Here is a 24868-nt window from a genome sequence, read left to right as displayed (position 1 = left end):
GATCCTTATTGCCTATTGGACAGAAGGGCAAACTGTGACTCTAACAGGCTCAAGGATAAATGATCATTTGGAACAAAGGACCCAGATAGGATCCAGGTTTTTCTAATTGTTAGTTCATGCTATTCCCACTACACTAGAATGTACTCTGTATGAAAGATCTAATTCAATTGTTTCATTAACAATAAGTCCGACTCTCAGCTTTTGACTCAGAGGAGACAAAGGTATAATTTTCTTTAATGTCTAGGTTCATCTGACAGCAGCCATCTTTACCAAAACCCAAAGGGAATGAAAGTTGTGTATCTTCTGTGTGCTGATGGGGACGTGGATACCACACCTGCACTGGCTCCTGGGTCTGCCTTCAGAAAAGCTGGTGGTGACCTTGACATTGCCAAGGTAATCTGTGACTGAAAGTGCCTGGACTCTAGGGAACCTGACCCTTCAGATGGAAAGACCCAAAATGGGTCTTGCATCTTCCTCCTCTGCCCTGCTCACCAAAGCCCTTGGGGAACCACCCAGAGATAGAAAGAAGCAGTTACATATTAAACAAAATGGAAATAATCACCTTTTATGATATCATCAAAAGCACCTGACAGATTCAGCATAGATCCTTATCCAGAGACTTTTCCAGCATCATTAAAGTAATCCCAGACTCCCCAGCACATGGGCTGCAATGTCAGTGGCTGCATCCTCATGATATCAAAGATGACATCAACAGGTGTGGTGGACGCCCAGTTGGCAAAGGGCTACAAAGAAAAAAAATTCATTAAAGGATAACTTGACAAAAACAAGAAAGAAACAAAAAGAATACATCTAAACAGTCTCAATGTGTTCTGTCCAAGTCTCGTCATATAAATTCAAGATTTGCAAATAATAATTACTATTCACCAGTCCTTCTGTTCCCATAGGAGCGACGATGTATTTCTTGGCTCTTTAGCTAAACACTTCCAAGAAAGTAACAAATCTAAAACAAATCTGAAATCCCTTCCCACAACTGTAACCCAAAATAACTACATGGTATTTTGAGAATTCAATAGAATTACACTAATTCAATCCAGACGAGGTTGTGTGTATACATCAAAATATTAACAGATTGACAGTATGACTCTGGGTAGTAGCAATATGTATAATTTTAATTTTCTTCGTTTCAGCAATAGATGTATTTTTACTGTTATGTGGAAAGTTATTTTTAATAGCATTCAAGGAGCTTTTCAGGGAATGAACTGTAGACTTGCTTCTGAATTATGGTGTAGAATACGCACAGCAGCTCATGGTACAGACTGTTGTCACCGCTAATGGGATCTCATTAATTCCATAAGCACTTTGGGAAGACTTAGTATGTTCCAGGCTAGCTCCCAAATTGGCCTCCATATTGGATTCAGGCTTTTAAAAAATACCAGGCTTTGCCATGGCAGTGACTCAGGAGAACTGGGGTGGGCATGGCGTTTTGTAAATGTAAACAAGAAACAAGATTGTCTATGCACAGCATTTAGAGAATGGTTTAAAAGACATTTTCACCAACACTTTAAAGTTAGCTCTCCACTGCTATGTGATGTATGCAGCCTATCATCTCCCAGAAAGAAATATTTCATGATGGTAAAATAATCATCAGTCAGGATTTTTTTTTTCTGTAAAGGGTCAGATAATATATGTTTTACACTTCATGGGCTATTATAGTCTCTGTCGGAACTGATCACCTCTGCCATTGTAGCACAAAAGGAGGCACAGGTAAGATGTGTTTGAATAGATGCGCTCTAACTTTATTTACAAAAACAGGAAACAAACGGGTGTGGCTGTGTGCCAATAAAACTTTATTTACAAAAACGGACAGCAGCCTGGATTCAGCTCTCAGGCCATAGTTTACCAACTCCTGCGTCACCTTAGCTCAATCTGACATCCAGTGAACAACCAAGGCACAGCTCCCCCACGGCGCCATGTGGCATGGGCAGAGTCTTCATGGAGAAATGTAACTTCTATTTCTCTGCTACTCTCGGTTCCCTCTCTTCCATTCACCCCTCCAACTCTATCCTCACAAAAAAAAATTCTAATATGTCATATTTTCTTCAGTCAGTGCCACGAAAGCCCCAAAGTTACTTATTAACCCTACTGTTCTATAAAGCACTGATATGTCTGTTTGAAAGAAACACAAATGAATAAATCCTTAAATGAGCAACTGCAAAGACTTAGCAGGTTTTCTTGAGCTAATGAATGGAAGGCTAATTTGTTATGCTCGACACCACAATAAAGCTGTGTAAAGTCAGACCATGAGATTCTTCCAATTGGATCACAGCACTGCATGGGGAAGCATCGTGAGGACTCGCTACCTACTGTGGTCTGGTCTCCTGAGTGGCCTCTCCCTTTGCTGCAGACGCCTGTCAAGTCCCTGGTAAGATTCGCCATGTCCCCCGAGAAGGCTCTTTGTGCTGCTTCCTTGCATCAATGTCGTCATTCCTTTCAAACCTGCTTGTCCGGATAATACACTGAAGGATCACAAAGCAAAGAGTAAAGCTGAAAAACAAAAGCAAAGATTGAAGCTGAAAAACAAAACAAGACAAAACCTCCCCAAGAGCGTCTGGTCACACACTGTCTCAGCCTTCCATTTTAAAGATGACTGGGGGCCTCTGTCTTAACCCAAGTTCATGGCAGGCTTATGATAGCAGAATGATCCACTGTATACCATTTTTGCCCTCAAGCTCAAGAGGGGAGTGAGTAGGGTTAAAACCATCAAACCACTCAACTGGGTCTCTTTCCTGGGCCCTGTGGTTCACTCCCTGAAAGAGATAGAGCAGTGTACAGGCTCTCTGGGTCACCAGCAGGCTCTGGCACTTGCTGGTGTGGGAATTCAGCAGTTCCTGAACTAACCCATTGCCTCAACTGCCCCAGGTATGAGGGATAATTATAGTACCTATCTTACAGGCTGTTTTGATGATGAAATGACTTAATACAACTAAAGTCTTTATAACAATGCAGGGAAGATAATAAGCACTACACAAGTAGAAATTATTATTTCAAGGGGTCAAAAATATAGGGAAAACCACACCCAAAGGTGTTAGAAGAATTAGTAAACCTCGGCTGGAATTGTGGGTCTGCCTTTAAAAGCTGTCCAACTTTCAACCAGACACTTCACACCTCCGGACCTCAGTGTTTTCGTCTAGATCATGGGTCAGTACATTTTCCCTGTAAATATTTCAGGCTTTACAGGCCATACAGTCTCTGTCACAATTTCTCATCACTGCCATTCCTGGTGTTGAAAGTATAATAGACATATGTAAACAGATGGACAAGCTCCAAGAAAACTGTATTTATAATAAAAAAAAAAGTAAATACAGGGGCAAGCTGTATTTCAGTAAAACTATATTTAGGGGGCCGGCCGAGTGGCGCGATGGTTAAGAACTCGCTTGGGATGCCAGAGGGCCCCGGTTCGGATCCCACATATGAGGGCCAGTGACACTGCCCTCCACAGCTAAGATGCTGAACAACAGCTCAACCTGGAGCTGGGCTGCCATGAGTCGCCGGCGACGGCGTGGGCTGCAGTCCCTGTGGCAGTGGGTTACCATGGGCTACCGTGTGTGGCCAGCAGCCAGCGTGAGCGGCCAGCAGCCGCAGTGAGCGGCCGTCCAGAAGCCAGCGACTGATCTGCCTCGCCAGAGAAGAGCGCAATGATGGTGCCAACTTGGGCCAGTGAAGCAACATCCTCCACAACTAGATTGAAGAACAAAACGACAGCAACTTGTCTGTTTCCCTTTCCCCAATTCCCCAGCACTGTTCCCATCCCCCCAATTCCCCAATAAAAATCTTTTAAAAAAAAACAAAACTATATTTATGGACATTGAAATTAGAATTTCATACAATTCCTAAATGTCACTATTATTCTCCTCTTGATATGTTAACTATTTAAAAACATAAAAACCATTCTTAGCTAATAGGCTACACCAAGACACGGGCCATATTTGATGAGATCCATAGTTTTCAGACCCTTAATCAATATAATTAGCCACAAAAGCAAGCATGGGATAACTCAGGGTTTCCCAAACTGGAACTGGAATAATATAATGTGTGTATGTGTATAGATGCGTGTGTGTGTGTGTGTGTGTGTGTCTGTGTGTGTGTGTGCGCACGCGCGCGCGTGTATCTATTGTTTTGGCTGTTAACAATTTATATAAAATTTAGATGGCTTTATACTATATGTGTTTATCATTTATAGTTGATTAGATTTGACTGTGTTCCTACTTTTATAATAACTTAGACACCAGGCTCTTGAAGAGAGAATGATATTAATAGCCTTGACTATGGGAAAATTATATTTATCTTATATTTCATCATTTGCAACTTTCCCAAGAATATAACCTAGAAAGACTAATAAAACCAAATTTTAAAACTTGTTACTATAGTACAGGTAGGTTTATTTTATCATTTTAATGTTATCCCAAGGATAAACTACATTTCTTATTACCTATAAATATCCCAGTGTGTACCCCAAAAGGCAAGAACTCTCCCTTCTTTAACATCACCAAGTAGCACTATTACAGCAAACCACTGCCACCACCATTCCCAACATCATCAAATATCCAGACACCATTTACACCTCCATTTTTCTCACAAATGTCCCAAATTATGTTTTCAGTTTATTGTTATTTTTAAGCAAGACCCAAGCAAGTTCCAAATACGTATACGGTTGGTTGCTAGTTTTTACATTATAGAATCTATAGGTGCCCCTTCCACCTCTTCTTTTCTTTTACAATTTATTTGTCAAAGAAGCTATAGAGTTTCCCAAGCTGCACTTCCATAGCCATTTAACATCCTTCTCTGTGTCCCTGATTCCCTGTAAATTGACAATTGGATACAAAACTTGATCAGATTCAGGTTGGATTTTTTTGTTTGTTTGCAGGGCTACTTCATAGGCAGGGAATAATATTCTTTTGAAAGAAAAAAACATTCTCCAATATTGCCTTAGAAAAATTTAATGATAATATCACTTAAGTGCAAGCATAAAACCACGTGTAAGCTTCTGATGAAACTCTTATAAAACCAAATGATTAAGCTCTTATAGAGCCAAGCTTACAAATTAAATACAAATAAAACGACAAAGTTAAAATGCAATGTGACCACACTAATAGACTATGACAGTGCACTTTCCTGAAAATCAACGAGAGCACACGACTTCAACAGAGTGCTCATGCCATATGCAGATTCATTCGGGATCCTGGTCTGCCCACTGCTACGGGCATGGTGACTGGTTCCTCGTAGGACTTTCCCTGGGACCTGCTTGGAAACTCATGTTTGATTGGCACCTATGACATCCTTGGCTGGCCCACAACAAGCACACATGGTGAGGAAAGGGCTGAGCACCTGGTGTCTGGAAACGTTGGCCTCCTTTCTTTCCAACCACAGCTGCTTCTTTTGTACCCCATTAGCGCAAGAACACAAGCCTGTTAAAGTCAGAAGGCCTCAACCCATGTATCCTGAATGCCTTTCAGACAGTTCTCAAATGAGCTTCAGTTTTCAGGTCCTAACTTTACTGAAAGTATTAAGGAAACTCCTTGAACTATTTCTGAAAATTCCAAACAATGACCTTTCTGGTCCATGAAATATTGTGGCCATCTGCCCTCTCCATGCGTCTTCACTTTGAAAGCCTCTTATTGCAAGAGATGGCCAAACACCAGCCAAACCTCCCACGTAAACAAGGGGAAAGAAAAAATAAATTTTAGCTCTGAATTGTGATTCTTTTCATTGATGGAGTCAAAATCCAAGTTAACATTAACTTGAATGTTAAAGAATATCAAAGGTTATTGATTGGCTCACATAAGTACAACATTCAGGGACATGCTAGTTTCAGAAATGGATTTATCCAGAGGCACAAAGACATCAGGAAACTGTCTTTCTCTACCTCCTGGGTCAGCTTTCTTCTATGTTAGTTCCACTCTCAGATGGAGTCTCCTCATGAGATGGTCACTAACTGCTTAAACTTACATCTTATAAAGTTTACAAACCCCATGGAAAGAGGATACCTTTTTCCTCACGATACTTGAGTAGGATGGTCATTGGCCAAGCTTGAACGAGTAGAAGCACTCAGACAACTGGAGCCTGCATCGTGGGCCCACCCATAAAGTTGGGTAGGGGGGAATTATTCTCCAAATTGATAAATTGATTTTAGGAAGAAAGAAGGGGAGGGGAGAAAGCGGGAGGGAAAGAAAGGCCACTTAAAAAAGTAGAACAGGGCTGGCCGAGTGGCGCGATGGTTAAGAACTGGCTTGGGATGCCAGAGGGCCCCGGTTCGGATCCCACATATGAGGGCCAGTGACACTGCCCTCTACAGCTAAGATGCCTAACAACAGCTCAACCTGGAGCTGGGCTGCCATGAGTCGCTGGCGACAGCGTAGGCTGCAGTCCCTGTGGCAGTGGGTTGCCATGCGCTACCGTGTGTAGCCAGCAACCAGCGTGAGCGGCCAGCAGCGGCCGAGAGCGGCCGTGGAGAAGCCGCCGACTGATCTGCCTCACCCAGGAAGAGCGCAATGATGGTGCCAACTTGGGCCAGTGAAGCAACGTCCTCCATAACTAGACTGAAGAACAAAAGGACAGCAACTTGTCTGTGTCCCTTCCCCCAATTTCCCAGCGCTGTTCCCATTCCCCAATTCCCCAATTAAAAAAAAAAAAACTTAAAAAAAAAAGTAGAACATGGCAGTGCCCCATGAGACACTCTGGTTTCAAGACAGTGGTGAGAAATGACATTGATGGGGCAAATAGTATGTGCCAAACACTCGGCTAAGCTCTTTTCATATACATGGCATCACCGGATGCTCTTAACATCCTTTAAAATAGCTGCTGTCATTCCTGTTTTACATAAGAACAAACTGAGAATCAGAAAGCTTTAGTAATTTGTCCAAAGTCCTAGAGCTAATAAAGTATTAGAGCCAATTTGTTTGCCAAAAATAAATCTCTTCATCTACAAACCAAATTCCTGTTCAGGCATACGGCTAAAGCTCCCTTTATGGGAGATGCCTTTTTCTCATACCAGAGTGGGCGTCTCTAAAAGCCATTTCTATATGAAGGAGAAATGCGAAGTACAAAGAGGTTTGCTGATTGCAGCTAACACCAGTACGTACAAATCTCATCTCCTCTCCCAGTGGATAAAACCATGAGTTATTCCTTGTACAAGAAATCAATACGAATCCTCTATAATTAGCAATCAGAGAAACATGTAATATGAGAGTGGAATAAGATTTTAATCCAATTCCTTTTGAAGAAAACTGAAATCCAGGAAAAGAGTTATACCTTTAGACCGAAGAACAAAAAGGAAAAAGATTACTGTTAGAAGTTCATACCTGTTCCAGCAGAATTGTCCTCTTTATTAACTCTAATTTATACAGCAGTACAGATATAGCAACCAAATATTATCTTTGAAAGCAGAATAAGACCCTAAGAAGGTGGGGATTCAAACATTTACATTTTGAAAGAAAGGTAGAAGTGAGTTGGAAACATTCCTAATTTCACTGATCCTTCTCACACAGGACTTCCTCTCTGTCATCTCTCCATGCAGAACTGGCAGCTGAATTGGGTGAATTCTTCCTCAGAAATGTGTCACAACATCCAAGTGGTGACTTCATCACCCAAGCTCCTACCATGACTCCTAGCTCATTCTTCACACAGGGACCACTGTTTACCTTCCGTTAAAAAGAAAGGAATGAATCACTACATACCCCGATGAAAGCATCTGTTGAGCAGAGGCAGCTTCCGGGGACCTTCACTCACATAGACCCTTTCCAAGGTTCTGGGTGAGGCCCTTGCAATGGGTTCACGTGGTCACATGTCTTTGTAAAATTTGCATAAGTGAGATATTTTAGCTGCATCAGTTAAGACGTCTGTCTCTTACCATGCCAACGTCCCCTCTGTCACACTTCCCCTTGTGTTAAGTAGAAATGGAGTAACTGTGGGAATCTGGCTAAATGGAAGTTGAATTGGGGATACTTTCACAGTATATGGATATGGTTCTCTGTCTCAGTATAGAGTCTAAGTATGTTGCTGGCTAAGCCAGTGTAGAAAACACTTTCGAAAAAGATTATCCCACCACCCACTGTGTCAACTCACACAGCATGACAGCATGGAGGTGCAGTCATCTCGTGGTATTGATGTGTCCTGGAGGGCATTTGTGACTTTGTACCCTCGGTCCCCAATAATACTTTATGAGCTTCAAGCACTGCTAACAAAGATCCACACCCCTATTTCTAAAGAACTTCCAGGTAAAGATGGCAGATTCAACACTTCCTATTTCTAAAACCCTACTAAAATGGTAGTAAAGTTTTATTGTTGTAATTGTTTTTTTTACTTTTATTGGTTTTGATTTGCTTTTAGGCACAAATCCACAAGGATGAGAAAAATGGGAAAGGTAAGGATACAATGGGAACAAGATTCTATGTGTCGGGAAGCAGGTGAAAGAGTGGTGAGAAGTGATTAGTAGACCGGAGAGAGTTGAATCAAGCTTAAAGCAGGAAATCTGAGAATGAAAATAGATCACACTCCTGATAACAGGCTAACGAATAAAAGAATCAGTAGTCAGAAATGTGTTGGGAGTTCTCAATAACAACATGGAGCTAGTCTTTAATATGCTAAAGGAAAAACTAATTTCAACCCAGAATTCCATACCTGACCAAATATCAATCAAGTCTAAAGACCAAGGTCTTTAAAAAAAATTTACATCCTGTGCACTTTCCTCAGAAAGCTACTGGAGTAAACCAGGAAAAGGGAGCCTTGGAAACAGGAAACAGAACAATTCAATAAAAAAGAGTGAAACAACCCTTCGGATGACAGTAAAGGAGATTACAGAGTGACCTGTGTGCCAGGATTAGAGGGCAGCCCATCTGCAATCCCCACAGAAGCAGGTCCAACGGCCACAGGCGTGGCTTCTTAGGAACAGGAAATGGTCAGACTTTATTGGTACTGTATGAGAAGAGATTTAGACAGTTGGAAGAAGACCAAAGGCTTTTAGGGTTAAATTAGTGATAAGTACATGAAACAAAAAAGCAAATAAACAAACAAAAAATGAACTCCAGGGGCAGTCTGGAAAGTAAAAGTAACTGTAGTTGACTATTTGCCTTAGCTGTGAATAGCATTTAAATGACCTTAATAATGTAAATACTGAACACTGATCTCATTAAAGTTACACTATTGAAAGGAGGCGACATAGGAACGGTGCTTGTATGTGGGATGGAATAGGGGTGCCGGGAGAAAAGATCCAAATCCTCATCCTCCATGGTGGGAAGCCAACAGGTAATGGCTGCAATAGGTACTACAGACAGGTAATGAAGACACATCTTGTAAAGATGGAAGGTAAAGACCAACATAATTGTCCACAGAGTGGTTACCTCTGAAACGGAGACAACGGGAAGGAGGGCTGAGCCCTGCTGGGGTTTTTTGGTAACAAACCTTTAATGTGTGAGCATGGAAAACGTTGATAAAAATTAAAATGTTTAAAGATCCACTTGTTGACTCACTCTTGCCGAGAGGATGACATTCAGCATTCACAGCCCTTCATAATCTGTCCTCTTCTCCTCTGCGCTCATCACGTGGTCCGCCCTCCCTTCCATGGCACAACACTGAACTTCTCTCTCTCAGTGCCCTCAAACACTCAGCCTCAGTGTCCCAGTTGTGCCTTTGCAGATCAAGGCCATCTCTGCTGTCACCTCCTCCATGTAGCTATTCTATCCTTGCTGCTCCCAAAGCCCTTTGTTCATTTTCAGGTTAAAGCACTTAGCAGCATGTAGAGTTGCTTCCATCTCTTTACAGGTTGCCCCTTCCCCAATTAAACTATTAGAGGAAAGACACATGTGCAGTGCCTAGTCCATAGCAGGAGCTCAATAAATATTTCAGGAACTAAATGGAAGCTGGAATAAAAGCATCTAGTAGGGAAGGACCCATAGAAGCCAGGGACACAGGAAAAAAGTTGAAAGATATTGGTGTACTTCGCCTGTCTCCCTAATTTTGTCTTCTCTTAGACTTGGATCCAAGTTAATCTTATAACTTTAGATCTGTTGTTTTGTGAAGCATCAGTAGCTAAAAAGCCGTAGGTATGACCAAATGAATCAAGGCACCCCCATCCTCAAAGCCACATTTGAAGATGATACCTGCTTATTTTTACCACAAGCTTTTGTGTTCCTAGGGCATAGAGTCTTCAGACCAGAGCCGAGTGGCTCCGGAAAGTAAAGGGGATTTATAAAGCTGTGTAAGAGAAATGATGTGAGGAGCAGGGACCACAAAAGGGATGCGAAGAAGAGGAACATGAAATTCCAAAGGGAGAGTCTAAGTTTTTCTGTGTGGCGTGTGATGGAGCCATCCTCTCTGGCTCCCTAGGAAACAGCCAGTAAAATCCGTATCATTTGCCAATGCTTTTGGAATTGTGGATTTGGGGGATGTTGACAAGTGGTGAGTCTGAACTCAAAGTTGGCTGTGGGAGACAACCACGGTTCCAATGGGTCCAGTCACCTCTGGGTGTAACGGGAGTGTCGCAAAGACCAAGGACACAGACAGTCGCAGCATTCATCTAAATGAGAAGTTGCTGGTGAAGAAAAAAGGGGCTACCTTGGCAAGCCTGACAAGCTCAATAACTGAAAGTGACCACACGAGGTGTTTTAATCATAAAAAAATTCCAACCTGAGTGGGTTATAATGGGAAGTCACTACCTAAGACCTATATGACAGATTACTCTTTATCTTGAGCAAGCCCTAGCCATTGTTTTTATGCATCTAGATACTTAAACTGTCAAAATGATCTCTTCTCCAGACCTCCAAAGTTAAACAGCCCTGGTACCAGGGCAAGACAACCCAGGCATACCTCACTGTTATCTTTTACCCACGCATCTCTGTAAACGACATATGTTAAATATCCGGTACCCACCAATGTAAAAGAAGCATGTGTTTCTCCAATTTGCTTTGTATCCAATCCTAGAGATTTCCCTGCTTTAGTTTCTCCCTTTCCCATAATCTACCACCAATAGATTTCATGTAAACTTCATCACATCTTCTCCTTTGATTCTAATGTATAAAAGAAACTGTAAAACTGCCAATCCTTGGAGCACCGTCTCAATCCTTTGAGATTCTGCTTCCGGAACTGTACCCTAAGCCTTGGCTCAAATAAACTCGCTACACCTTTCTGAAGGTTGGAACTGTCTTTCGTTGACACTGGTATAAAAACATTTTGTTGGTGATGGTGGTTGTATTTAATCAAGTTACCAATTCAAACTTCTCCATTTGATTGTCAGTTTACATATATTCAACGTTTTCAGAGGTTGGGTCGAAAGTACAATGACACAGAAGTGAAGTGGGGGGTGGGACATAGCTTAGCAATTCACCTTTGTGGGAAAAGTCACTAACACAAAAATATAAGGAGGGGACTCTCGTTCCATAAATGGCATCAGTCTTAGAAACCTTTTTGTCTTGGTTCTGCCTCTAACTCATTTAGCCACGTTGAGACGGTCATTTCACATCTCTGGGCCATAGCTTCTCATCTGGAAGGCAGAGATTTAAAATTGATTTTCTCTAAAGTTCTTTAGGATTCTAAATTCTTTTATTTTAGGAGGTACAGCCACCCCAAAATGAAAAAAATAATTATCCTCAGAATTCCTTCCCTAGTTTTGTTTCAGTAAGGAATCACCTGGTTTGTAATCAACCAAAAATACATTTTACAGCAATCGTTGAAAAAAGAACAGAATGAAGATAATCCCTGTCCTTTTTTCCTGTTGAAGCCAGTAACAAATACCACCCCCAATTTGACTCTCAAGCCCATTTAGTCATCAGATATTTCGTACCCAGCAAAATTCATTCAGTCCCCGATTACACTGCAACCCGAGGACATCCAGAAAAGTGGCAAGGAAGAGATCGTGTTTTTATTCATCAAAACGTTTTTCAAATTAAGCCATCACATCCTAAAATAGTGGATTAGAATCACCTGGCAGAACTTCTTCCTGAAAGCATGCAAATGCACAATCCTTGTTTAGAAGTAGAGTGTCAATTACTTGTGCAGATACAAAAATGACTAATAGCTAAGGCCTAATAAGACACTTGTCAATTTCCCTTTTTTTAGCTTAGGCACTTTCAATTCATAGGAGTTGCCCAACACAAAGAGCATTTTGCTGACAGTTCTGTGTGTGCTTGGGCAGTGATAGCATTCAAGCTAAAATGGAGTTTCAGACATGTCCATCTATTTCCTAAAAATACATTTTAAAAATTACAGTATTAGCCATCAATGAATGGCTGCCCAACCTCTCAAATGAGATACAGAAATAGCATTGTTAAGTCCATCAGGGAAGGGACAGCTTCCCATCATTACGCCAGCTAAATGAGAATGAAGGTTTCCTAGAAGAGTCTACAAATAGAAACTGACATTTTCCTGGAACAGAAAAACCCAGTGGAGGACAGGAGATTATCTTCTTTTGAGATCTGAGAATATATTAAATATAAGAAATCTATCAATAGTTAGGAGGAGTTCACACACACTTTCATGTTTGTGATGAAAACATGCATTATTAACCAAAAAAAGCCTTACTCAAGGTGAACATGACCAAGATAAGAGGCAAAGAGAGATTTCACAGGTTGCTAAATTAATCCAAATAATTCAAGTTAGACAAATCCGTACTCCATGGCCCGTTATGGCCCAAGTTCCATGAAAATGGAAGTCATTTAACCATCAAGAAAACATTCCTGAACATGAAAAAGTTTATTCCTTTGAAAAGCCCTCTGGACTAACTATAGCTAATTCATACTTTGAATGGTAAAATTATTTATATATTCAGATTGTTAAAGAACTCTGCAGAGCCCATTAGCATGCTTTTAGAATTCTCTTTCCAAATTTAGATTCTGAAATTCACAATGACGAAGAATGACATTCTCTTTTCATCCAGAAAAAAAAATAATAAGTGAAGATTCATCAGAATATAGACAGGAGAGTATTTTGTACTTCATTTATGTTTTCTTAAATTAAGATTTCAAGAAAATTTTATCTGCCACTGATCTGTAATGTTTTTAATAATTTTCTTTAAGGAGATAGTAAGAACAAAAAATAGAGTAATTTTTTTCTTTCTTTTTTTTAAAGATTTTATTGCACAATTGGGGAAGGGAACATTGTGTTTTTCCAGGACCCATCAGCTCCAAGTCAAGTCATTGTCCTTGAATCTTAGTTGTGGAGGGCGCAAGCTCAGCTCCAAGTCCAGTCACTGCTTTCAATCTAGTTGCAGGGGGCACAGCCCTCCGTCCCATCTGGGAGTTGAACCAGTGACCCTGTTGCTCAGAGCTTGTGCTCTAACCAACTGAGTCACCTGGCTGGCCCAAAATGAAGTAATTTTAACTAGACATTTCCAGTTGTATCTCCATCAGTAATAATACAGAATGTGATGATATTACCAATGTTGGAATTAGAAGATTTCTTTTAGGTCACCTAAGTATGCCCTGGTTTAACCCATGCATGAGGAAACTCGTCCATCATTTATATTTACATTTATCTTTCTAAAGTAATGTATACTTATGAGTTTTGTTCACATTTTGATGACAAGGTCCCAAAGTCATTTACTTGGCTCGTCTAAATTCATATGACTTAATAAGGTGGGGACCCCATGGCCTACCCATTGATGGAGTTAGTATATCCTGAGGTCTATTCTAGAGTCTATAGCACTGTAAATAAAAATAAAAAAAATAACAAAACACAAAACTCATGAGCTGCATATTGTCACTGTCTCCCGCTGTGCATGGAACATTAAAAACACTCAACAACTCTGGTTGGATGAAAGGCCTTCGCTTTCAAAGGCCTTCACTTCACTATACAAACATGGAGTATACGGAGATAAATGGATATTGTGTGGGAAGCCATAGAATAGATAGAGCCTAAGTCTGACTTTACCACCAACTCCCTTCATTTTCCTGAGCTAATGACAACCTCTTCAGTTCCCAGATTACCCAGCTGTCATTTCTTTAGGTTTAACTAACATTTACAGAGATTGCATACGTGCCAGGCACTTCTTTAACTACAATAATTCATTTAATCCTCACAACAATCCCATGATCAGAGTAGTGACATTGAGCCCCCATGCTCAGAAAGACCCTATATTTGGTTTAAGGCTCTGCTGTCACCATGATGAACATGCAACAAAGACCCAGCATTTTCATTTCATTGAAATTTAAACAAGGGGTTCTGAAAGCTATGTAACCAGTCCTATCTAAGAGGTTAGAACTATTGTAGAACTATTGGGTCTTTGAAAAAAGTCATCACGTATTTTGTCTACATTTTTCAAAGGTCATTTATTTACATAAAGAACTAAGATCAATCAATGATATACTGCCCGTTTGTTCAATAACCTTTTCCCATCTTTCAGTGAGCTTCACAATTCCTCGTTCATAGAAGGACCTATCTTTATTTGCGAAAAATTGAACAAGGTGCTGATTTACAGCCTCATCTAAATTGAACGTTATACCACGCAAGAAGTTTTGAAGAGAGCAAAACAAGTGGACACCTGATAGCAAAAGGTCAGGCGAGTATGGTGGGTGTGGCAACCCATCCCATCCAAGCTCCAATCATTTTTGACGGGTGATCAAACTTGTGTGTGATCTCGCATTGTCGCGATTGAACACAACTCCTTTACAATTAACAAGCTCTGGACGTTTCTGGATGATGGATTCGTTCAAACTGTCCAATTGCCAACAGTACACATTTGAATTGATTGTTTGGTTCCTTGGTAGGAGCTCGAAAAACACGACACCTTTAAAGTCCCACCACACTGACAGCATAACCTTCCTCTGATGAATGTCTGCTTTCCATATCGTTTGAGGCGAATCATCACATCAGGACCAAGACCATTTGCACACCACATTGTTGTAAACAATCCACTTCTCATCACCAGTTATCAGTCACTTCAAAAAATAATAATTTTCCTCATGTTTAATGAGCATATTGCAGATGTTTATACGTGCTGTCAAATGAACTTCTTTGAGTTCATGCGGAACCCAAATATCGAGCTTGCTTACGTATCCCAGCTTCTTCAGGTGGTCGTGAATGCTTGAATGATGGATGTTCAATGTTTCTGCAATCTCTTGTGTCGTGTAACATGGGTTTGATGCGACCAATGCCTTTATTTTGTCGTCATCAATCTCGGTGGGCCTCCCTGACCGAGGAGAGTCGTTGAGATCAAAATCACCAGCACGGAATTTCATGAACCATCGTTGGCACTGACGTTCTCATAGTGCATTGTCACAGTAAACTTTATGCAACTTTTTACAAGCTTGACGTGCGTTCTTCCCTTTATGGAAGTAAAACAGTAAAATATGGCAAAAATGCACAGTTTGGCCTTCCATCTTCAACTTGTTGTAAAATCTCCAAAACTCAACCAAATCACTCAATTTTTTTTTTAGAATGAAGCTAGAATTGTCAGCTGTCAAAAGACATAGCAATAACATAGATGTGAATGACTTTAGTACTTCCACAAATGAACTAGTGCCATCTGTTGCAAACATGCCTCATGAGTTTTCCAAAGACCCAATACTGTCACCCTCATTTTACAGATGAGGAAACTGAGGCAAAGAGAGGTTAAGTAACTTGGCCAAGGTCAAAAAGCAAGTCACTAATGGAGCCAGGATTCACACCCTGCACACCTCTGTACTCACAGGGGAGACATCGAAAGCCATTGTGCTCAGTTTCCAGCTAGTTCTGCAATTCCAACTAAGGCTGTTTATTAAAGGAATGTTGATTTCAGTCTTTCCTCCTTTAATCAATGCTTTTTATAGATACAGAATTGCAGTGGATAAAGAAAAAGAGATTTTGCATTCACAAACAAGCCAAATTTGAAAAAAGAACTGCTTAGCTATATGAAAGGTGAGAGGGTTTTAAATGGTCGCGGCAAGGGCTTAGCTATTTAAATGACAAGCTAAACAGGATCCCTGTGGGGCTGTTTCAAGCTCTAATCCCCAAATTAGAGCTTTTAGGAGTGGAATCCAGGGGCCCTATATGGGAAAACCAAGTTAGCTGAGGATGGCAGTGCCACAGCAGAGGAGGGGCACATCAAAGTGAGCACTCCCCCCACTGCCTTTTATAGACCTGAAAACGGCCAAGTGGCCCTGTGGTCCAATGGGCAAACATAAATAAAAGGCTTGCATCAGCTGAGGATCAACTACTAAAGAAAAGAGTCAAGATTTCCATAGGGCTCTGAGTCAAAGGTCGAGTCCTCGTGGAAAGAAGCATCTGGCCTCTTTGGGTCTCTGATTTTCCTGCCCAAACCTTTTTCATCACCATCTTCTATCTAAGGCAACTGTGAGTGTTTCACTTTGACTACAATACGTGTACAAGGATGCTGCTTGCCATGTTGTAGGACAAAACACTTTACATTTCTGAATGTCAGTTTATTCATACCCTAAAAGAGAGATGATAGCAATACAGGCTGCATAGAGTTGTGGCGAATATTAGGAAGCTCTAGCACAATGCCTGGCAAACGAGTTTCCATGGCAGTTATTTTCATTAGCTATTAACAGAACACGCAACAAAAATGGCTTAAAAAATGGACAATTTTCCTCTCACATAACAAAAAGTCTAGAGGCGGGATTGGTTCATTTAACAGCTCAATAAAGTCAGGGCTTTTTTTTAGCTTCCCTGTTGTTTTCATTACTTTATGCCCTCATGGTCTCAAGATGGCTGCAGCAGCTCTACACACCACAACGCCACATGACAACTTCCAAAGGTAGGTGGGGTTGGTAAGAGAGGAAAATCTTTCCCAGAAGCCCTCAGCAGACTTCCCCACAACTGGGTCACACGCCTACTCTCAATCACTGCAAAAGGAAATAACAGGATCTGTCTGATTAACTTAGGCCACTTTTCTATCTGAACAAAACAGAGACACGACAGGGAAATTACTTTTCCATAGGCTCCCAGCAGTTTCTATACTGTTTCCTTTCATTACTGAAATTTAACTCCAGATCAGGCCAACTTTCTTAAAGTCAGAATTTAATGCACCCCAGAATTTGAATGCCAGCCACCTTCATTCTACTAGCAGTCAGCCCGAAAGCCCTAACTTCTTTCTTTGGCAACAAACCACAGCTTGAGTAGGACTGGTCAAAGTGATGAGAAAGAGCAAGGCAGGGTCCTGTGCCTAAGTGGCCGGCGGTGGAAACAGGTTCTCATGATGGGGCACAGGGGCAGAAGGCAGGGCAGAGGACGGCTCCCACTGACTGGGCACGTGGTAGGGTCAGGGTCTCAGACGAAAGCAAGGTAGGAACTGGTCTGGGACAGGGAGCCAAGGCCTACTAGTCAGAGCTGAGTCATCAGGCCAGAGGGGAACTAGTGGCAGTGGTGATTTAATTCCAAGATGTGCAACACTGCCCTCTCCAGCCAGAGGTCATGCTTCAAGGCTCCTCGTGTGGTTGTACAGACCCTGGTCTGAGCAAGGGCCTCAGACCCAGAGGAGGGCGTGGGGGCCACAACCCTGCTCAGCTCTGCTCGCCAAGCCACGACCCACAGCTGAGCTCCATCTGCCTGGAGAGAGGGGCGTCTCCCTCTTCGGAAGGGCTGCGCTTTGGTACGCACAAAGGAGCCTCAGGCTTGCCAAGGCCCGGACCCCCCATACGAAGGCGCCTTTTTCTAATTCATGTGGAGACTCAATATGAGTCACCTGTAGTCTTGTTTACCTTGAACCTAGAGGCTGGGGGCTGGAATGCTGGGAAGATTGGGAGGTTCAAGGAATCCCCGTTATGGGGAGAAAAGGAGACTGCCTAGGACCTAGTTTACAGAGCTATCTTCAGCAATATTTTAAGGAGAATTTCTTTCTGTCCTGCCCTAAAACGCATCTCCCTCCATGTAGTCCTCTTCCAACAGAGTTAGAGTGCGGGGCCACATGCATTCCAGCCGCAGGGTAAGTGCACAGACGCCCCCTCAGTCCCATGCTGCGTGGGTAGGTGATTTAAAGCACCCTGGAGTGTCACCATCCCTGCTCCCCCACTGGCCCTTCTTCACTGCACTTCCAGACTAAGAGCTATGAAATGACTGTCCCTCTAAGTGGCCTTCTTATAGGGAAGTAGAGCGTATATCGTCATGCCCTGCACCTCTGTGTGTGATGCTCACTCCCACTGCCTGCACTCTCCTTCCCTTCCCGACTTCTCCTACAGGTAAACCAGTGCATGTTCCTTCCTCAAGGATCCCATGGAACCCGAATGTCCTTTAGGTCACTACTCACATTTCACTGGGATTGTTAGTTTTCGGGTATGACTCAACAGCTAAGCAGGAAATGCCTCCTCGGGGCCAAAGACCTCACCCTTGTCATTTTGGTTTTCAGCTCAGTGCTAGCAGAGCTCAATGGAATGAGCAAGTAAGGATGAAGGGCAGCATCTGACCTGCGGAAGGTTAATAATCAGCATGGCTTGGGGAGGAGGGGTGGGAGAGAAGGAAAGAGCATCTGTAAGAGGACTGAGAAAGATCAGAGAGAAAGGCCTCCCTTAAGCATAAGATCCCCCCACGACAAGCTCTAGAAACACAAAGCAAAAGATCAGGATTGGTGCAGAAGCTAATCAGGAATGGGGTCCCACTGCTAAGCTGGGACTGGATACCCAGGTGGGAACCAAATGGCTCTTGGAGCACTAGGAAGCTGCTTCTTCCCTTCTCGGGAAATGTGCTCCTCAGGGTGAGAAATCCTGTCTGTGACTCTCTAGGCCCCTGGGCATGATCCTTGAAGGGGACGCAGACTTTGACTAAGGAGAGCTGGTTATTCACAAGTCACTGTTAAATAACTGTTGAATGTATCTGATGAGGGGCAAAGCTGGGTCCGAGTGCCCCAGAGGATGGGCCAGTGACTGGCCAAGGCACAAAAAGGCTGCAGGAAGGACACCGCTGAGAAGACAGTCCATACAGAAAGAGAATCCCCACCTCGGTTAGTGAGGATTAGCTGGAGGACATGCTGTGGTTCATTGCAGCGTACTTTCGGGGTGATGCTTCCTGGAGTGCTGTAACTAGAGACAGCCACACACACATTCTGTCATTTAGGCAGGTCCACAAATACGCAGCCCTTTCCTGTGTGTGATTCCAAATACTGCCGGCTCAGGACAGTGTCAAGTTTCTACGCAGGACTCTTCTAATCCAGACAAGCTTTCCCTGTGAGCAAAGGAGATTCTCAAATTCACGGTCTGTGGGTGAGGCCACTCTGCGCAGATTGGGAAACAGCGAAGCCTGCCTCTGCATGGAAGACTTGCTTACTTTTCAGCCCAATGTGCAATGAGAAATGAAATGACTACTGTGGGCCTCCCAGCGTAGGCTGGGTACCATGGGATGGGAAAAGTGAATGCATTTAAAGATGTGCAAAAGGGTTTTTCCACTGGGACAGCAGTAGTTTAAATGTAAATCATAGCTCTTGCTGAGAGAGGGGCAATGACTTCATCCTAGACCCAGTATATTCTGGGTCTAGTATATACTGGGTCTAGACCCAGTATATTCTGTGGAGACCCAGTTCTCCACAGAAACAGATCCAATGATATAGATAAATATAGAGATAGATAGAGAGATGATAGATGATAGATATATAGATATAGATATAGATTGATAGATAGATAGATAGATAGATAGATAGATAGATAGATAGATAGATAGATATAGAGATAGAGAAACAGATAGAGAGATAGATAAATAGGAAGGGACTTATTATGAGAGATTGTCTCACAAAATTATGGAGGCTATAGAAGTATCCAGTGATCCTGCCTCCTGCTTTTCACAGCCACATAAATGACATTTTACATGATGCTTTATGAAGTTTTGTAAAAATCCCAAGCCAGGGGTATCCAGCTAAGCTGCACCCCGATTCCTGACCCACAGAAACTATGAGATAAAAAACAGTTCCTGTTTTAAGCTGCTAAATTGTGGGATTATTTGTAATGCTGCAATAGATCACTAGTATACTCTTCTAAATGATTTGTAATAATAGATATCTCTAAACTGCAATAACCAACAATTCTGTAACCTAAATATTACTATCCTTGTTTTACAGATAAAGAAACAGAAGCTCAGAGTATTTAAATGGCTTTCCCAAGTTTAAAATAGCAAGTAAATGACAGGATTACAATTTTAAATCCATTTTGTCTTCGAAGTCTACAGCTTTTCCACTAACAATAAGGTATTCCCTTATCTAATTCTATGGCCTTGGGCAAGTGGCTTTAACCTCTTACTAGTCAATTTCTTTATCAGTAAAATTGGGGATTGAAACAAATTATCCATCTCTAATGTTATAAAATTTCGCACCCCTTCTCTGCTTTATCCACAGCCCAAGAAGCAAATTTAAATGTTTTTCATACTAAGGAATATTGAGGGGCTGAGGATTTAAAGATCACTTCAGTGAGATGAAGAAATATGTACGTTGAAGTAAAAAACCACTGGTGCTTGGGAATCTCCGTTGGTTATATAGCTGATACTGAGAGCTTCCCATTGTCCCCAGTGCGGCCACTCAGAGGATACAGGGAGAATGAGGTCTATTTCTCGGAGTAAACAAAGAGGCTTCTACTCTGACCAACTGCTGTACTGCAGTCTCTTCACAGAGATCCCCCAACTGCAACAATGTAATAAAAGCAATAAAACTCACTTTTGCTGCAATTCAGTGTACATATTCTTAATACAGTGATGTGACAAATGGAACACATGGAATGATGCAGAGAAAGAGGGGTACCGCAATCAACAGTGTGATAATTGTGGATATACTTACATATATATTGAGATGTTGTTTTATTCTGCTATGCTTTGCTATCATATGATTGGCTTTCTCTGTGTGTGTGCTGTTTTGAAGCTTCCAACCCCTATAAGTGTGCCTTCAAAAACTCAACATTTTAAACTAGGCCTCAGACCCAAAAAAAGTGGGGAACCACTGCCCTAAACCCTAGGACAAATGGCCTGACTTGGTCAGGAAGGGGACCCTTTTAGCATAAGCCATGTCAAAACTCTACCTACCACTTTGTATCTTTGGGAGTTAAAGGAATAGAGACCTTCAACTCTAACCTGATGAGGAGACTGCTATACTCATAAACTGATAAACAGATAAGGTAGATAAAGATACAAAGTCCAAACAAATAAACAGGTAAGGTAGATAAAGATACACACAGAGTTCTCTTCCTCAAAAGAAAGATGCCTACTAAAAAAAATCTCCTTTAAGGTTTAATAATGTTTGTCAAGGCACTCTAGTTGAAGCTTATAGACTTTGCTTATCTAATCATTCATTCATTCATTCATTTATTTCTGCAACAACCCTGCCACTTACTAGCTAGGTGAACACAGACAAGCTATTTTCCTTCTCTGAAAAAGAAGAGAATTATAAAACCTCCCTTGCGTATTATTGTGAAGATTAACGAAGATAGTTTATTTGAAAGAACAGTGCACTGAGGTGCAAATAGTGAGAAGTCAATAAATATTCAGTTTCCTTTTTTTGCATTTTTTTCTTAAGTAATTTACATTTGATCTATGTTTTTAAAAGATCAGCCCGGCTACTATGGAGATCATACATAAACAGAAGGAACAGAAACGAGGAAGTGAGTTAGGTGGTTATTGCAGGTGTTCTGGTGGGAGATAACAATGGCTGTGACTGAGAGGGTAGCCACGGAAAAGGAGAGAAGTGGGTAGAACTGGAATGTGTTTTTAAAGTCAAGCTGGCAGAACTTTCTTTGGACATTAGGAGAGAGAAAAACCCCCGTTAAAATTTTTATTTAGGTAATTATATTCCAAAGAAAGTGAACTTGACCCATTCATTGATGCTGTCCAGATCAGCACTATCCAACAGAACTTCCGGTGACGATGGGAATATTCTGTACAGGTGCTGAGCAATACGGCGGACACTAACTATGTGTGCCCACAGACCACTTGAGGTGTGACTCGTGTGACTCAGGAGCTGATTTTTAAATTTCAACTTAAAAAATTTTAAATGTCTATAGCTACCATATTGGACAGCACAGTTCGAGGTATATGCCCCCTAGATGTCTCCCCTCATAATCCCTTCAAATTATACAGATACAATAACTTACAGAACCTACAATTTGCTTTCACGTACACTCTTATGATCTTGTCCAATCTTAACTGCTCAACCAGTCCCGGCTAATTGAGCTAAGACCTTAAAAAAAATTACCAAGACTCTCCTACTTCTATTAATCCCAATATTATAACATTAATGGGTACCCCATCTTGATCAATTGTAAACATTATATAAATAATATCCTTGTATGTTTTAATTAAGTTGGAATATTGTTCTTCTGTCTAATTTATGTGAAATCAATTTCTATGGTAACTGTCTATTATGTTACTTGAACATAATGCCTATAGAAATGATTAATGTCAAAACGGCTCAGAAGGAAGTACTGGTAATCTGTTTTCTAGCAGAACTGAAGTCGTCACACCACAGGTACTTAGCAGCCATCTCAAGGTTGACTTCAGGGGAATTGCAGTGGTGATATTATAATGGAAAATAAAATTTTATTTTATTCTACCATATTTTGTGTGCAATAGTAATATTTTCAATTTATAAAAGCTCTTTTTTTTTTCCTTCCTCTTCTTTTCTCATTTTCCTTAGGTGAGTCCCAAATATCTGCTGGCCACCATATAGTCCATATACACCTCGACAAACCAAACTTACCATTCACAACCAAACTTACCATCTAAGCTGCATTTAGCAAAAAGTCTAAGGTCTTACTGTGGCGTGCACACTCCCTCCGTACACCTACCAGATGCTTGCGGCGATTCATTTTTGGTTCTGTCTGCCCAGCATCCTTCTGCCCTTCCTCCTCCCCCCTTTTGACAACAGCAACTGTTTTCTCACTGAAGTGATATCCCCCACACACACCTGTGATTTTAGTGGGACAGCCAATCACAGTTCTCTTCCCATCCCCCAATCACAATCATTGGCCCAAATGGTATATGATCCAATCAGATTTCTTATCTGGAAGATACAATATGCATCCTGGAAGAGAGAAGACCTCACTTTCCTTTGTAGCAGCTACACTGGGGTGCTGTAAACCTTGAGCTGCCTTGAATCACACCCTGTCATTTCTCAACATATGGAGGAAGCATGTCTGAAATGAGAGGAAGACCAGCGCACAGAGGAAAGTAGAAAGTAAGGGAGCAAAGAGACAGACGTGATGATCTCATCTCACTCCCCTGGAAGCCAACTCCACTCAGGGGCGTCAATCAGCCAACACTTTCTCTTTTACACTTACGTCCTACGAGCTGGGCTTCAGCCGCCTGTAACCAAAGGTGTCCTGTTGAATACCTCTCCAAACTCCTAAGGAGCCGTGTTCTTCTTCACTTCCATGCTCCAGCCATGCCTGACCGCTCTCTCTGGTCACTGTGCTCTTTCAGCACGGGGCCTTTGGACCTACCATTCCTCCGCCTGGACCCCCTGCCCTCAGATCTCAGCACTCATATCCCTTTCTTTAGCTGTGACTTTAGCTGAAGGTAATTCACCCGCTATAAGCTCCCACGACACCATCGGCTTCTCCTGTCATAACACTCACCCTGCGTTATGATTGTTGCCTCTTTGATGCTTGTCTTCAACACGAGACTCCAGGTTCCATGAGGCCAGGAACTAGAGCTCTATCTCGCTGATGTTTTCCCCAGAACTGAGAAGTAGTGCTTGGCCCAGAGCAGTCACCTAGTGCATATTTTGAATAACAAGTAAATAAAGGGTGTCTTTCCATATACGTTCTCATTGGAAGCTGACAACAAATCTAGAAATACTGTCAACATATTGTCAAAGCATAGTATATATTTTCATCCATACTTTTTAACAGATAGAATCAAACTAGTAGACATTAATTACTCTAAGATCCTGCAGCTCAGAATGCCAATTACTAGGCTAGACCTGTGATATTTCCACTCCTAATCCAGCTCACTTGTCACTCGAAACATCTAATCTCAAAAACACATTTCCATACAAAAATAGTAAACTCCTCAGGTGAGCCAGGGTTCAGTACTGCTGTTCTAAAACCACCTCACTTAAAAAAAAAATCTTAGAAACAGCTGTCTCCACTGAGTACTATCGCTCTAATTGTTATGTGTGCCTTGTATTCACTCTAATTCCCTTGATGAAACTGTCAGTTTTTTGGAACTTTAGTCTTGCTACTCAGAGTGTGTCCCTAAACCAACAAAACTCACATCCCCACAGAACTTTTCAGAAATGCAGAACCTCAAGCCCCGCCCCAGACCTACTGAATTAAAAACCACATTTTAACAGGCTCCCCGGGTCGCGCCAACAGACAGGCAGCCAAGGACCACCACTCACACCAGTCAGTCACACCAGATATTTTTGTACCATAACATTTGTATTCACATCACATGGATTCAGGAGAGACTGTGGGTAAAGGAATACACTTAATACCAGCCGTTGAACAATCAGGTTTCAAGGTGGTCAGTTAGGACAATGAGCCAAACTGAGAGTAACAATCAAGCCTTCACTCACTTACTACAATAGTGTAAGCAAGAGGCAAAAGAGAAAGGCTCCAGCTCCCCTCCCCGCTTGCATCCTGCCCCACGGAACAGCACAGGAGAGGATCAGGTGACATGCAGAACAGACAGAGCAATCTACTCATGAGCAAAGGAGTCCCCCAAACAAAAGACTCCTGCCACTTTATGGATCTGCCTTTCCTGCGGAGATGGAAAGAGGGGAGGGCTAGGAACAGAATGGCGAGTCAACATGAAGTGTCTTAGCCAAAGGCCCCATTAAGAGGCCTCAGAATGGAGGCACTTGGGCTAGAGCGGCAGCCATGCATAAAAGCATGGGCGGTGAGGCCACCGGAGTGCAGCTCCCTCCAGAAAATCGGAATGCACCAGCTGTGCATCACGTCTGGGGTGAGGCCGGCCAGGCAAAGCCTCGTCATTGCCTATGGTCACACACATCAAT

The 24868-nt window shown here is 42.0% G+C and overlaps 1 protein-coding gene across 6 annotated transcripts in view; it reads right to left on the bottom strand.

The window, feature by feature from the left end:
* Positions 1-24868, bottom strand: part of MAP3K7CL (MAP3K7 C-terminal like) — an 83721-nt gene that overhangs the window by 38808 nt on the left and 20045 nt on the right. For 4 of the 6 annotated variants that reach the window (XM_019654972.1, XM_019654969.1, XM_019654970.1 and 1 more), the window contains 2 exons: positions 2326-2505; positions 563-743 (listed from right to left, as the gene is read on the bottom strand). The gene's annotated coding sequence lies outside the window, so the exon portion shown is untranslated. Of the gene's footprint in view, positions 1-562; positions 744-2321; positions 2506-23483; positions 23621-24868 lie in introns of all 6 variants that reach the window. The other 2 variants (XM_019654971.1, XM_019654973.1) reach the window with 2 other exon arrangements.

The sequence above is a fragment of the Hipposideros armiger genome, unplaced genomic scaffold (assembly GCF_001890085.2).
Source record: "Hipposideros armiger isolate ML-2016 unplaced genomic scaffold, ASM189008v1 scaffold_233, whole genome shotgun sequence".
Classification (NCBI taxonomy): domain Eukaryota; kingdom Metazoa; phylum Chordata; class Mammalia; order Chiroptera; family Hipposideridae; genus Hipposideros; species Hipposideros armiger.
Note: the sequence above shows the minus strand (reverse complement) of the source record. Positions and strands in the feature narration are given on the sequence as shown.